Source organism: Rattus rattus, chromosome 11 (assembly GCF_011064425.1).
Source record: "Rattus rattus isolate New Zealand chromosome 11, Rrattus_CSIRO_v1, whole genome shotgun sequence".
Classification (NCBI taxonomy): Eukaryota; Metazoa; Chordata; class Mammalia; order Rodentia; family Muridae; genus Rattus; species Rattus rattus.
The window spans coordinates 50,130,556-50,146,487 of record NC_046164.1 but is presented as its reverse complement, the minus strand read 5'-3'; positions in this window follow the sequence as shown (position 1 = coordinate 50,146,487).

Below are 15,932 nucleotides of genomic sequence, written 5' to 3'. Positions count from 1 at the left end.
TCTAGTCTCTGGTTTTAATGGGATTGCTTCAAGTTTTTTTTCCGTTTAGTTCAATGTTGTCTACTGGTTTGCTGTATATTGTTTCTACTATGTTTAGGTATGGGCCTTGAATCGCTGATCTTTCCAAGACTTTTAACATGAAGGGGTGTTGAATTTTGTAAAATGCTTTCTCAGCATCTAATGAGATGACCATGTATTTTTTCTTTGAGTTTGTCTATATAGTAGATTACAGTGATGGATTTGCAGATACTGAACCATCCCTGCATCCCTGGGATGAACCTTATTTCATCGTGCTGGATGATTATTTTGATTTGTTCTTAGATTTGGTTTGTGAAAATTTTATTGAGTATTTTTGTCTCGATATTCAATAGGGAAATTGTCATGAAGTTCTCTTTGTTGGGTCTTTGTGTGGTTTAGGTATTAGCATAATTGTGGCTTCATAGAAGTAATTACGTAGTGTTCCTTCTGTTGCTATTTTGTGGAATACTTTTGACAGTACTGGTATGAGGTCCGTCTATGAAGGTCTAATAGAATTCTGCACTAAACCCATCTGGTCCTGTGCTTTTTTGCTCATTGGGAGACTTCTATAAACTGCTTGAATATCTTTAGGTGTTATGGGATTGTTTAGATGGTTTATCTGATCCTGATTTAACCATTGTACATGGTATCTCTCTAAAAAAAATTTCCATTTCATCCAGATTTTCCAGTTTTCTTAAATATATGCTTTTGTAGTGGGATCTGATGATTTTTTTGAATTTCCTCAGATGCTGTTGTTATGTCTCCCTTTTCATTTCTGATTTTGTTAGTTTGGATGAGTGCTTAGTCTGGCAGAGGGTGTATGCATCCTGTTGATTTTCTCAGAGAACCAATTCCTGGTTTTGTTTATTCTTTGTACAGTTATTTTTGTTCCTATTTAGTTGATTTCAGCCCTGAATTTGATTATTTCTTCATGTCTAATCCTCTTGGGTGTATTTGCTTCTTTTTGTTCTAGAGCTTTTAGGTGTTCTGTAAAGCTGCTGATATATGCTCTCCCCGGTTCCTTTTTGGAAGCACTCAATGCTATGAGTTTTCCTCTTAACACTGCTTTCATTTTTTCCCATACCTTTGGGTATGTTGTGCCTTCATTTTCATTAAATTCTAAAATGTCCTTAATTTCTTTCTTGATCAAGTCGTCATTGAGTAGTGCATTGTTCAGCTTCCACGTGTATGCAGGTTTTCAAGAGTTTTTGTTGGTATAAAGGACCAACCTTAGTTAGTAGTGATCTGATAGAATCCATGGTATCATTTTAATTTTCTTGTATCTGTTGATGCCTTTTTTGTGACCAATTATATGTTCAGTTCAATAGAAGGTACCATGAGGTTCTGCAATGAAGGTACAGTCTTTTAGGATGAAATGTTCTGTAGATATCTTTTAAATCCATTTGGTTCCTAACTTCCATAAGTTTCTTTATGTCTCTGTTTAGTTTCTGTTTTCATGATCTGACCATTGCAGAAAGTGGGGCGTTGAAGTTTCCCACTATTATTGTGTGAGGTACAATGTGTGCTTTGATCTTTAGTAAGGTTTCTTTTGAAACCTTTTGTAAGGTACCCTTGCATTTGGAGCATAAATATTCAGCATTGAGAGTTCATCTTGGTTCTCTCTTCAATCACTTGTATTCTGTTGGTGATGCTTGTATAAAGATTGGGTGATTGGAAGGAGGTGCAGATTCTTAGAATTTGGAAAAAGTAAGAAAGAAAGAGGATAATAGTAATGTAAAATATGTTTATGTATTTTTTAATAAAAGGTAAAATACATAAGTGAAGTAGAAGTGAATACACAACTATATTTTCAACTGTCTTAAAAAAAAAGTACAACAGAGATTCACCTCAAATGGCGATTGAAAACTTTCTATCAATCAAGTTAAAGCTCTACACATTTTACATGAACAAAGATAATATAATATTGAACTCTCTTAGTTTTATTTACAAGCTCTCAAGACTTCCAATTTTGAGCAAATATTTGGCAAGCTAGGCTGTAATATGAGTAAACATTTCAAGAATATCTAAAGCAATGGTACAAGTCAAGTGGGAAGTGAACTTCTCAACCTTGATAGCCACCCCAACATGGAAACACAGGGGAAATAATATACGTATATTGATAATGAATGTTACTACCTGCCTATTCTCCTTTAAGGGGTTATATGTATTTTTATAGAGATAGATATCCAGCTCATATTTGTCCATACTTTATCTTTCCATTTTTATATGATATTCTTCTTTGAACTCAGTGTTTAAAATATCAATTTTATATATTTAAATAAATATCAGTTTTAAAATATTAATGTATAGAAAAGAAAGGAGAAAAGAAAAACTAATACTGCATTTTCAATTTTGCCAATGTAGCAATTTAATTTTATTTATGAATTCAAAATTTAAATAGTGTTTATATGAAATATTGAATTGGTTAATTCTTATGTCGAATTATTGACGCTTATCTATACTTTTTATATTTCTTGGGTAGAGTATGCACTTTATCATAAATATTGACTAATTACTTGTAATAATAAGTACATTTTTAAACAATATATAAAAATTTAACATATTATAGTGAGCATACAGGAGTAACACGATTATGTTTATTAGCCTCTTCTATATTAGAAATATAAAGAATACATTAGACATATTTAATCTTTTGGGCCCATGCATATTAAAAGTGATATCAAAGTAATATTTTTGTATCATGTAGGGAATGTGTTGTAGTCTATAGAATTCATTTAGATCTTTAATATGTCAGACTGCATTTTCTTTTAAGAAGAGTTTAAAGTTCAGTCTCTAACTTTCCATGAAAAGCAGTTTGTTATTTAAAGATTTTATATGTATTTACAAACTCTGTATATTATGCATAAATATTCAGAGGATATAAATATATGTACATTTAGTTCCTCGGCTACAGGATTTTAGATGAGTTTACTGTATATGTGCATTATTTATTCAGGTTGCATCATCTCTACATTTTAAACTGAGATTGGAATATAAAAAGTGCTTTCTAAACAAATAATAGTATAATAATATACAGCGATTCCAAAATAGCTTTGTGAAACTTGGTACCAAATGGATATACAATATATATATATATATATATATATATATATGTGTGTGTGTGTGTGTGTGTGTGTGTGTGTGTGTGTGTAATAAATATAGTCAGTAAAATTAATTCATTATATTGTATTAGTAAAGGTACGGATGTACCTTAGAATGATTTTTAAAGACTACCACTAATAAGATAAAGAGATATTATAGGTCAATATTTTATCCAAAGAAGATGAAAATTAGCTAACAGTAAATGAAAGCATGGTCCGCTTTACAAATTAACAAAAATGAAAGGTATGGAAATCCATGGCTACTAGAGTAATTTTATGGAAAGAATAAGAGATCATGAAAGTAGATTAGTACATGGAGAGTTTTCTACTTTATTAACCACAGCATTTAGAATGTGATAATCATTAATCATGTGTCTTCCACATACTGTATTTTCAAAAGTGATTAATTTTGAGAATGAATTTATTAGTATTTTAAGTTATATACAGACTATTAAAATAGATTTGTTTTGGATGAAAATCTAATGTAATATTGACTTTATTGAACTAGTATTTGTGAAAACGTTTAGTGTATTGAATATTCTATTGCTTAGCCAACTTCTCTTGAAGAAATTTCCAGAGAAATTACCTTTTCCCTGATTTATTAGTTCTTCGTTGTGCCTTGGGAGAGGCAATTTACCTTTCAACTATGAAGAACTTGCTTTGAGAAAGTATTTTACTCATTCTCACTCCCTAGAAGATTGAGCCAGATTTAAGGAAATTACATTTTATTTTTAGCAAGTGAGGGTCAGATGTACCCAACACCATGCACCTTTTGCACGGATTATCTATTTTATCTAAATCATCTTGCTTGCCACATGTGAAATTTCTATATCTGCCATGACATGGGATCTTTAAATAATCTCAGGAATTCACCCCACTATTTGGTCTGCATATATAGAAAATGAGTTGTTAAGTCATCTATTTCCATGCTTGCTAATTACTGACCAATGAATTCAATAATATTTGTCATTATTACACATTCCACACTAATGGAGTAGCTTCAAACGGATGATTCCATCTAAGATTGATAACAGTTCTTTGAAATGAGACTGGACAAAAGTAAATGATTTTTTTTTCTTTCTACCTGATCTGAGGATAGAACCTTGGTTTAAATTCAGAAATCTTGGTTACAGATTAGTACTGCTGTAAAGACCATTAAAGGTTTTTTTCTGGAATACCTAGGAAAGACAAAAAAGTAGCAACTAGCAATGTCTGTGATTAATGGCAACATTTTAAAATCTGGAGAAACAAAGCCAGTTTACAGCTTACAGAGGCCTGAGATTTAATCGAATTTCAGAAGTGTTAATGCAAACAAAATAAGTAGTTCCTGATGGTATATGCCTGCAATTTCACTTCCAAACCAACCTGGAATACATAAATTATACCTCTAAAATATATAACGCTAAGTATATAAGTCAAATATTATCGACAGGAGATTTATTTCCACTTACACTTAGATCTCACCCACATTCACTCACTTATCCATTAAGTCTTCAGTGAGGAAGTGAGCACAATATTATTGTAATCTTTTATTTTAGCATCTCATACATCAAGCATATTTAGTTACTCCCAGTATATCACACAATACTGAAATGTAAATATTCCATTAAAAAGTAAGGTGTCTTTGCACATTAAGGTGGCAATGAGAGGTGCCCAAGTAAGTCTAAAACATTATTCAGGCGGCTAGCAATCAATTGTGGGAGGAAATGATTGTGTGCACTTGTGTACACATTATATGTAAACCATACTGACAAACTAAGCAAAAAACACAGATACTTGGTTCACTTTAAAAATGACAGATGGACTTGAAGAGGAAAAGGAAATGATTTTTTCAGTCTAATCTAAAATATTTCTTTTACAAAACTGTTTGCATTTGCAAATTCTTGTTTGATTTAAATTTGTCATTATACTTTTATTTTGAATTTTTCTTTTATATAATCAAATTGTGCTTTAATGCTATAAAATTTGGTCTCAGAGCATTAGAAAATACATACATATGACATGAGTTCTCAATCACTAAATTATTAAATTAAAACATTAACATATAATTTAACATAATATAATACAATGGCATTTTAAGATTATACGTTTTTCCATTTGACATTAAACATCACACATAATTCTCAATAATAGTAGCTTTATAACCAGAGATGATAAAGATACAGAATAGCTGTAAGGATCCAAGACTTTACAAATCACAAAACTAACTTTAAACATTTACTAATCCTTGCCTTCCACAGACCTTTGACAATAAATTGAATTGTAGAACACCAAAGATAGTAATTTATCTTATTTTGTTGAGAAATTGAATTATGTAATTTGATTGGAAATACTTGGGACTATCTGTACAGTCCTTAAGAGTCACCATGAGTATTGTATATTAGAGCATGGTGGCTGGAAATAAAAGGCCTTCTTCTTATTTTGTTTTGTTCTCATCAGGGATGGCTTTGCCCATCTTTTTCTTGGTGAGCATCATGTACATGTCAAGGTTAAATCCCAAAGTGTTCTTCTGTATGGTCTGCATATATATATGCTGCCAGTCTGGTTCCTACAAGCCTACAGCCATTGCTTGCATTTTATTTTATATTCGTAGGAAAAATATAACTTACTCAGTTTTATGTTTTAAATAATTATGCCTACTGTATATTAGGACTATAACTAGAAATAAATTATTGCATAGATTTTAACTATTATATTTATATACATGTATAAAAATGTGAAAAAGAATTCAATGAAAGTGCAAAAAATCAAAAGAAAAAATGTGAATTTATCTAAATACCACTACCGTTATAGATAAGTCATATATCAATCTAATATTACTAAAAGTTAACTTGGCGTTAAAAAGACGTACGAGTGACACCCACACACCCACACACAAACACACACACACGTACACAAACATATATTATTTAATTTCATCACATAGATAAACTAAATGCAAATAATTTTATGAACATAAATGACAAGACAGAAAGCAAACAACAAAACATCAAAATGATGTGCTTAGAGATTAATTTTGGTTTGCGTATTACATATTCAAGTGACAATTATAATTAATCTTTAGTAATAAAATACCTGGTAACCAAAAGACTGCAGGTTCAGTATATTGCTTTAGTGTGATCAGTGAAAACCATGCTTAACGCAGTTTTAACAACAAACATCATCATTACTAAAATTTACTTTCTGATGTTTTAAAAAATAATCCTCGCTCAGGTTGTTATTTTCTACTAGACTGAGCATGGGGACCCCAATGGAGGAGTTAGGGAAAGGACTCAAGAAGTTCAAGGGATTTGCAACCCCATAGGAAAAACAACAATATCAACCGACCAAACCCCCCCAGAGCTCCCAAGGACTAAACCACCAACCAAAGAGTACCCATGGGTCCAGCTGTAGCAGAGGATGGCCTTGTCCGGCATCAATGGGTGGAAAGGCCCTTGGTCCTGTGCAGGCTTGTTGGTTCAGTGTTGAGGAATGCCATGGAGGTAAGTTGGGATTGGGTGGGTGGCTGGGTGAAGGAGCACCCTCATAGAGTAGGGCGAGGGAGGATAAGATAGGGGATTTCCAGAGGGAAACCGGGAAAGGGGAAAACATGTGAATTGTAAATAAATAAAATATCCAATTAAAAAAATAATCCTTAGATTTGGAAAACTTCTTGACATTTTGATGATGACATATTTATCATTTGGGGTCAACAAGTGAGAACCTGGAGGCAAGTGCTAAAATACCTTATTGTTTTGTGATTTATTAGCAAAAATTAAGTGATTTTTCTTTATTCTTTAATTTTTTTTTTTTACAGTTTAGTCGTTATTTCCCTCCCGGTTGTCCACCCTCTGACTATTCCTCCTCCCCGATCCCCAAGATGGTGTCTCCACTCCCCACCCCACCTCATCAGACCTCCCACTCCCTGTGGCCTCAAGTCTCTCAAGAGTTAGCTGCATCTTCTCTCACTAGGGCCAGACCAGGCACTCCTCTGCTGTAACTATGTCGGGGGCCTCATATTAAGTGAAATATTTTGAATGTACAATGAAAATAAATTCACAGGATAGTGCTGAAGGTCAATTTAAGTACTATTTATTGAATATAGAACTGTTGTATTTCTTTTCAGAGATATCACACAAATAATTGAGAAGAGAGACAAAGGGAAAACCATACCTTGTAATGTGCACAAGCATTAGGGCATGGGCTTGCACTCCAGAGTGCATAAATATCACATGTGGTGGCGTGCACTTGTAGTCTCAATCCTGAGGAAGTGCAACAGGTTCCCTATGGTTCCTTTGCCTTTGTAGCTGAGTAGGCAAAACTTAGGTCCCAGTGAGAGGTCTTATCTCTGCACATGGCAGAATAATGTACTATATGACCTCTGCCTTCTGTTCATATGCACCCAGAGAATATCTTTCCACATCAAAAATTGTATTCAAAATTTATATTTCTTTTACTATGCATGTAAAGAATATTAGTATGAGTTTTTTGAATACTATAGGGTTATAATTCTATAACCTGAAGATTATTCAAGATCCTTAAGAACATATAAGCACCATAGTATTTAGAGCTAAAGTTATAGTTATATATCCATGCATATAAAGGTATATGACAGAGAAACATAAGGTAACTTAGAAGAAAAATGCTAGATAGTAATAATGCTTCAGAGACTTACTGGAGAGTTGCTGTATTCTAAGATTCAAGTTAAAATGATCAAAAGAAATCACCCAGACAACTTATTCCTACAGGGCACTGTACTTGAGAAAATAAAACCGTACTTATATTTTAGCTCTCTGGTAAGGAATAATCTATATGCAAGGTGAACTGGGTCCAGTAATTTGGGTTCCTGTTTTTACTTTAGTTGGCAGTGGTGATAAAACTGATTTCTACTTGGCTGCTAGACTGAAGGCACTCCCTACAGTGTATAAGTTTACATCCAACATGAATTTTAGTTTATATTTGTTCACTCTTTCTCCTATAACGATCCTGTAGTCTACCAGAAACTCGTGTCCACTTCACTTTAATTTACGCAATTGGAGATAATTTCTCATTTCTTCAATTGATAATTGTAACCATAACTTACTCTTAACATATTTCCAATAAAACTCACTTGGCATTTTGTGTCTACCCTTGATCTGATGAATTCTTTTCTATTAGTTTCTCTCAGTCTTCATTTCTACTTAAGATTATAAGGATAAATAGACTTGTTTTATTTTCATTTAAAAATTGAATTCATAGAACATTTATGGCAAATAGTCTATGTTCAAAATAATTCTTTAATTTTAGTGGTGTTGATTAAAAGTAATACACACATAATACTACACACAGACACACACACTGCACTACAGACAGACACACGCACACACACTACACACACACACATGCACACACATACATATTTTCATTACACAGCATCCTCAAGTCATAAAAGTAGAGAGCTGATAAACAATTTTACTACTCAAAATAGAGCCTGATTCCCAGCAACCACAAACGTTTTTAAGTAATAAAGCAAATACGCCACTGAAATAAAATCGATGCATTCTTCAAATTTCAGACATTGACAAGACTATTTCCTTTCTCTGTCCATAGGTCTCTTTTCTGGCCCAGAGAATATGCTTTGACTAATTTTATATCAAATAAATAAAGAACAAGAATGAAATGTCTCTGTAAGTATGAAATTCAACATCTTTGCAGCTGTTTCTTGAGAGAATTGTTTATCAGCTCTCACTCTCACACAACTAGTGTCATGGCCAATGGAAGCCAGCTGTGGAAAATTTGAAAACACAGTCAAATCGCCATTTTTTTCGTACTTCATATAAGAAATTCTAAGTAGGACTGATGCATCCACACTTTGGTCTTCCTTCTTCTTGAGCTTCTTATGGTCTGTAAGTTGTATCATGGGTATTCTGAGCTTTATTCCTAATATCCACTTATCAGTGAGTACGTACCATGTGTCTTATTTTGTAGCTGGATTACCTCACTCAGCATGATATTTTTCTGCAAATTTCACAAAGTCATTGGTTTTAATATCTGAGTAGTACTCCATTGTGTTACTCTAACACATTTTCTATACCCATTCCCCTATTGAGGAACATCTGGGTTGTTTCCAGCGTCTGCCTATTATATATAAGGCTGCTATAAACATAGTGGAGCATGTGTCCTTGTTATATGTTGCACATGTAGCAGAGGATGGCCTTATCTGTCATCAATGGGAGGGGAGGCCCTTGGTCCTGTGAAGACTTGATGCTCCAGCAGAGTGGGATGCTAGAGCAGTGAGGCATGCATAGGTGGGAGACCTCTCTAATAAGAGCAGGGAGGAAGGAGGGTGCAATAGGAGGTTTGTGGAGGGAAAACCAGGAAGGGAGAGAACATTTGAAATGTAAATAAAGAAAATGGCCAATGAAAAATTCAAAAAAGTGTGTTTGGGAAGGTGGAACACCCTTACAGAAGAAGGAAGAAAGGGTTTGGGGTGGGGGATTTTGGATTGGAAACCGGGAAAGGGAATAACATTTGAAATGTAAATAACAAAAATATTCAATAAAAAAAGAAAGAAAGAAGAAAAAAGAAATACACAATAAAAATTTTTTAAAAAAGAAAGAAATTGTAATTGAAAATGTACGGGGTTGGGGATTTGGCTCAGTGGTAGAGCGCTTACCTAGGAAGTGCAAGGTCCTGGGTTCGGTCCCCAGCCCCGGAAAAAAGAAAAAGGAAAATGTACTAATCATGTGATAAATTGTCATGTTGTCAACACTTGGTGGAGACTACCCTATCTTCTGAGGGAACAGTGTACAAAGAATTAATGCATTGGTTTCACATGTATTAAACTTTTTTCTTTCATTTCTTTCATTTTTATTTTTATTTATTTTATCAGCACATGCTAACTATTCATAATATAAGGTTAAATTATGCACTATTCATATATGTGTGTGTAAAATAGATCATATAATAGATAATACATTATAAAATGCATTATATATCTATTTTGTGTGATATGCATTGACATATTTACCCTTTGTAAATTTGTATATTCCCACTTTCACAGATCTGGTACCTGTTTATATTTGCTACATAATTTACATTCATTTCTCTTCTTACTAAAGTTCCGTTTTAAAGATTTATTTATACTTACTTTATGTATATGAGTGCTTGTCTGCATGTATGTATGTGCAGTGCCCTAGGTCAGGAAGACTTGTCAGATCCCTTGGAATTGGCACTACTGACAGGTGTAAGCTATATATGAGGCACTGAACTTTTTGTGAACCCCAAGTTGAGAGTGAACACTCTTACTATTTAAAGCTGTGTGTAGCACCTGAAGAATACAAACACACCATTTGAGAAGTGATGAAACATTCCCATTGACTTTGGAAACTGTGTCACACAGAATAAATGATTAAATAAAAATTCCACAGGAATTGTGCAGTGTATGAGACACTTGAACCCTTAACATTAAAAGGGACATGTCCATCAAATCTCTCTTTTCAGGGCACGGGACACACTGAAGAAGAATACTCAGAGCTGTGCAAAACTTAAGGAGATGGCGTACACTAAGGATCAGGTCCTTCTAGGCACAGCCGTGCTGGCGCACATATGTACTTACAGAGACTGAGGCAGCCAAGGTCTAGGCTTAAAAAAGATTGGATTGGAGGCTAAAAGATTCCAGGCACAGGTCTGGGGATAGGTAGAAGTTCTGTGCTCAGCCCAAGTCACATATTCATAAAGCTTGGGTATGACTCTCATTTCAGCACTTCATCTGAGGAAATAAAAGCAACATTTACATCCCAAATTCTGAAATTTGATGTAGTTTCTACCATTCAAAACGTTCAGAGTAAAATAAAAATTTTAGATTATTTGTCAAGTTATTTCAGCTTGTATCCTTAATTTTATTCAATAATAACCCTCAGTAAGCTATTTTGCATTATTTTGCAAAATCCATTGAGAAATAGTTTGTAATACATACCATTAATGAAACTAAAGAAAAATAAAATCTATATATTTTACAAGGTTAGTTTTATTTTCTTTCTTGTCTCATCTGTGAAAGTACTACAATCTAGACAGAATACATTTTTGAAAATAATTTTTCATTTACAACATCATTCGCAATAATATTTTTACACTAGTTTTCTATATATAATGGTCTTAAAATAAAAGTATTTTGTTTTAAAATAAATATTACATAATACTTTATACAGTTTGATGTTTTGTTGTCAATATGGTAGGGAGGGGATATTCTTTTATGAAATGCTCTAAACAGATACCAATGAGAAAGCAAAATTTCCTTTGTCCTTTAACCCCCTTCAAATGCTTTTATTGCCTACAATTAATAAGCATTATCTCTTTGTTCTAGTAAAGCTATTTAGGTAGCAAAAGCAATATTTTCATACTTGTTTTCTTTCAGATCCATTTGTTAAATAACATGCAGTTTGGAGTTTACACATTTAAATAGTTAAGTTTTGGACAAAATGTTTGTGTGCTGTAATTTTGAAAATTAAGAAAGAGGATTGTAAAAAAGTCAAAAAATGTATATTCTATGCGTACAGTCATTGTCATAATGCCTGCACTTCAATCACAGAGAAGAATGAATGTTCTGTGCTACAACTTTTCATATTTGTAGAAAGATTCTTTTTCCTTTCTGGAGGCAAACCTGCTAAATACTCTATTTGCCTCACATTTCATTGAATGTTTGAGTCAAAACAGTGTCAAAATCATGACTGCTTTGATAACAGTTAAAATAGTAAATGTATTAAGAAGTGCAACATTGTGTCAAATAAAGGATTAATTTTCTATGGTACCCAGTTTCTTTTTTTTTAACCCACAGAACACACTTTATCATGTGTTCTGTTTCCTTGATGGGCAGAGATCTCTCTCTGTAGTCTATTATCTTCAAGAAGACCATGTCTTTGTTTCAGCTGGACTTGTTTGGCAAGAGGTACACAACTCTATTGCCATATCAAAAGAAGGGTGATTTGACAGCGAAGACAGCATCTATGTAGTAAATTTTGTTCCTGGAGAATGTATAGGCTGACACCTTCATTTCTAATGTTATGCTTTTAGAGATAGAAACTGTGGAAGATAATTGCATTTAGGAAAAATCATGAGGTTGAAAGATGTGAGCAGGAATCGTTATTAGACCTTTTATAGGAGGATAGAGCAGGAAGCATGTCACTACTATAGTCCACAGAAAACTTCACTGGAGGCCTAGCATATTTCTGCCTGCTCTCAGGCATCCAGCCTCCAGGAATGTAAGGAACAAATTCCTGTTTTAGGCCACCCACCTCTTAGCATATTTTATGGTGGCTCTAAGTAAGTAACATAACGAACAAAAAGAAAAATTGCTTGTCTAAGATCACGGAACAATAAGAAATGAAGCTGTTTGACTCCAGTGAGGTTGGGTTCAAAGTTTTCACTATTAATCATACTTGATGTCAAGATTTTATTTATACCAGAAAACAAATGGGTATTTTTCTCTACAAGTTGCATATTACACATAAATATGCATATTTCATGGAAATTAAGTTGGTCCTATGAAAATTCAACAGTGTTCCAAAGTTCTTGTTTTACATTATTTTTTAATGAACTATTTTTCATTCACTTGTGAGTTGATTGAATTTATTTCATTTTTCTTTCTTCTTAAAAGTCAAGCATTTTACTAAGAATATAACAGTATGACTTTGATCCTCTTATTTAATTATCATGTGAAACAAAAGGACATTCTTGCCTGCAAAGACAGTAACTGCTTTATTTCAGAAAATTTCTGTATAATAATTTGAATGTTGTATTTTCTTACATTCTTGATACTTCATCATTTCAACTAACTGCTAGATAGTGAAACTAATCAGTCTTGACATTATATGAATATGAATCTCAAATCAGGTACTAATTTTTTTTTTTTTTTTTTTTTTTTGGTTCTTTTTTTTGGAGCTGGGGACCAACCCAGGGCCTTGTGCTTCCTAGGCAAGCACTGTACCACTGAGCTAAATCCCCAACCCTAGGTACTAATTCTGATAGTGATGTTAATTTATTAAATTGAAATATTTCTTTCAAATTAGCTTTTAGATTTTCCCTTTCAGTTATCAGTGGATACCTTGAGATTGCTCAACAGTATCTTACTGTCTACATTGTTTCTATATTTTCCATGTTTTAACTGTTCCATAATCTTTAACAAAACTAATTAGTCAGTATTTTAACTTCTTAAATATTTCATTTTAGATACCTCAATATTATACCAAATTACATACTTTTCACTGTTTATTGCAACATTACATGTCATACCTTTTTATGGTTTCTTTTTATTTGTTTATTGTATGTGCGCTTTACCTGTATGTATGTTGATTCACCACATACAGTGCATTGGAATTGTAGAAGATATAGGCTTCCCTTGGAGTCAGCCATGCCAGTTCAAGGATTCAAACCTGTGTCCTCTAGAAGAGATGCCAGTGTTCTTACCTCTTCAAGAGCAGGGTTTCTTTTATTTTCTTAGGAACACATTTATACTTATTTTTCTTTTTTCCCTAATACCATGTTTTTCTCAGAACTATTTTTAAGGGCTTTTCTAATATGTAAGTGAATGATCTTAAAACTCTCATTATAACTTGTGTTTTACTTTTTGTAAAATAATATTCTAACTGCAGAAATATGTTCTCTTAGGACAAATTAATGCTACTTTGATTTGGATTAATTCCAGTTCACATTCTCTGAATTATAATTCTGCATGATCATAAGCCATAGACTGATTTTCAGGTTAAAAAGAATATCTTGCTTTAATTTTGTGGTTAAGTAGAAAAAAAAAGAAGAAGAAACTGGACTAAGATCATGCAAGAATAGGAGACAGAGTTTTATTTGTAGAGCAGTTGCCGTCGCACCCTCAGCTTGAACCATATTGAACAACTCACTGTTTTCTTGAAGTGTGTGGGCTCTTTAGAAATGCAATCTCTGTGTACTTAACTTTCTCCATAAAATGATCGTGCCATCTTTCAGAAGGCACTTAACTCCCACTCATCATTTAAAGGTAATTTTAAGCACTATCTTTTGCAACAATTGTTCTGTAATGTCTCTGTCTTAGGCAAAAGATTCCATTCTCAAGTTCCGTGGCAACCTGTGTATGCTGTCATACATTGTACTTTGGAATTTAACACTAAATATCTTTCAAAATACCATATATGCTGTGCTAAATCTTCAAATTTCTCACTAACATTAAACTAACATGCTATTTAAGAAATAAACTTAGATTTATCCAGTTTATACATTCTCAAAATTTTATGTTAGCATTCTATTTCCCTGAAAGACATTCTAGTGTCTCTTGTATGGTTACAGGGACCATACAAAGGACACTTGTAGTCTGTGCTTTAATAACAAAACCAACAGAACAACTTTTTGCTAGAATGGAGGTAGCTTCTAGATGAGCAGCAAAGAAAACACACAAAGAGATGTCTTCATAAATATAAGAAACCTACAATTTCTCTTTGCTTTTTCTTTAATAAACATACAGTTATATCAATACTTAAAGATAAACAGATGTAATTCGTTTATATCCTATACAAGAGTTAGAAATCATCTATCATCAGGTAAGCCATCATTGACAGCTTTCTAAACATTGTTTTACTGGAAATAAGGACTATTCATGGTTGTACAAGATTGCATTTAAGAGTCTATCAAAGTCTCACTCTTTTTCTCTTTTTATTGGATATATTCTTTATTCACATTTCAAATGTTATCTCCTTTCCCAGTTTCCCCTCCTGCAACTCCCGTTAGGCATGGGTTACCATGCCCCTCCCCCTTTTTCTATGAGGACACTCCCTCTCCCAAACCACTCACTCCCACATCCCAGTCATGGCATTCCCCTACAGTGGAACATCTAACCTACAGAGAAGAGGACCAAGGACTTTTCCTCCCATTGATAACCAACAAGGCCATCCTCTGTTACATATATGGCTAGAGCCATGGGTCACTCCATGTATACTCTGTGGTTGGTGGTTTAGTACCTGGGAGCTCTGGAGTGTCTGGTTTGTTGATATTGTTGTTCTTCCTATGGGGTCCCTTCAACTCCTTCAGTCCTATCTCTACCTCCTCCATTGGATTCTCAGTTCAAAGGTTGGCTGCAAGTATCTGCCTCCTTATTTGTCAGAAGAGACCTCCTCTTGAGTTCTTCGTATATATTGGATATTACCCACTCTGGAATGTAGGATTGGTAAAGATCTTTCCCCAATCTGTTGGTTGCCATTTTGTCCTAATGACAGTGTCCTATGCCTTACAGAATCTTTGCAATTTTATGAGGTCCCATTTGTTGATTGTTGATCTTAGATCATAAACCATTGGTGTTCTCTTCAGGAAAATTTCCACTGTACCTATGTGTTCAAGGATCTTCCCCACCTTCTGTTACTTTCAGTATATCTGGTTTTATATGGAAGGCCATGATCCACTGGGACTTCAACTTCATAAAAGGCAATAAGACTGGATCAAATTGCATTCTTCTACATGCTGACCCCCAGGTGAAACAACACAATTTCTTGAAAATGCTCTATTTTTTCCACAGGAAGGTTTTAGCTCCTTGTCAAAAATCAAGTGACCAGAGGTGTGTGCGTAAATATCTGGGTCTTCAGTTCTATTTCCATGACTTACCTGCCTGTAGCTATACCAATACTTTGCAGTTTTTATCACAATTGCTTTGTAGTACAGCTTGAGGTCAGAGATTGTGATTCCCGCAGATGTTCTTTTATTGTTGAGAATAGTCTTCAATATCCTGGGATTTTGTTATTCCAAATGTATTGGCAAATTACTCTTTCTAACTCTATGAAGAAGTGAGTTGGAATTTTAATGGGGATTGCATTGAAACTGTTG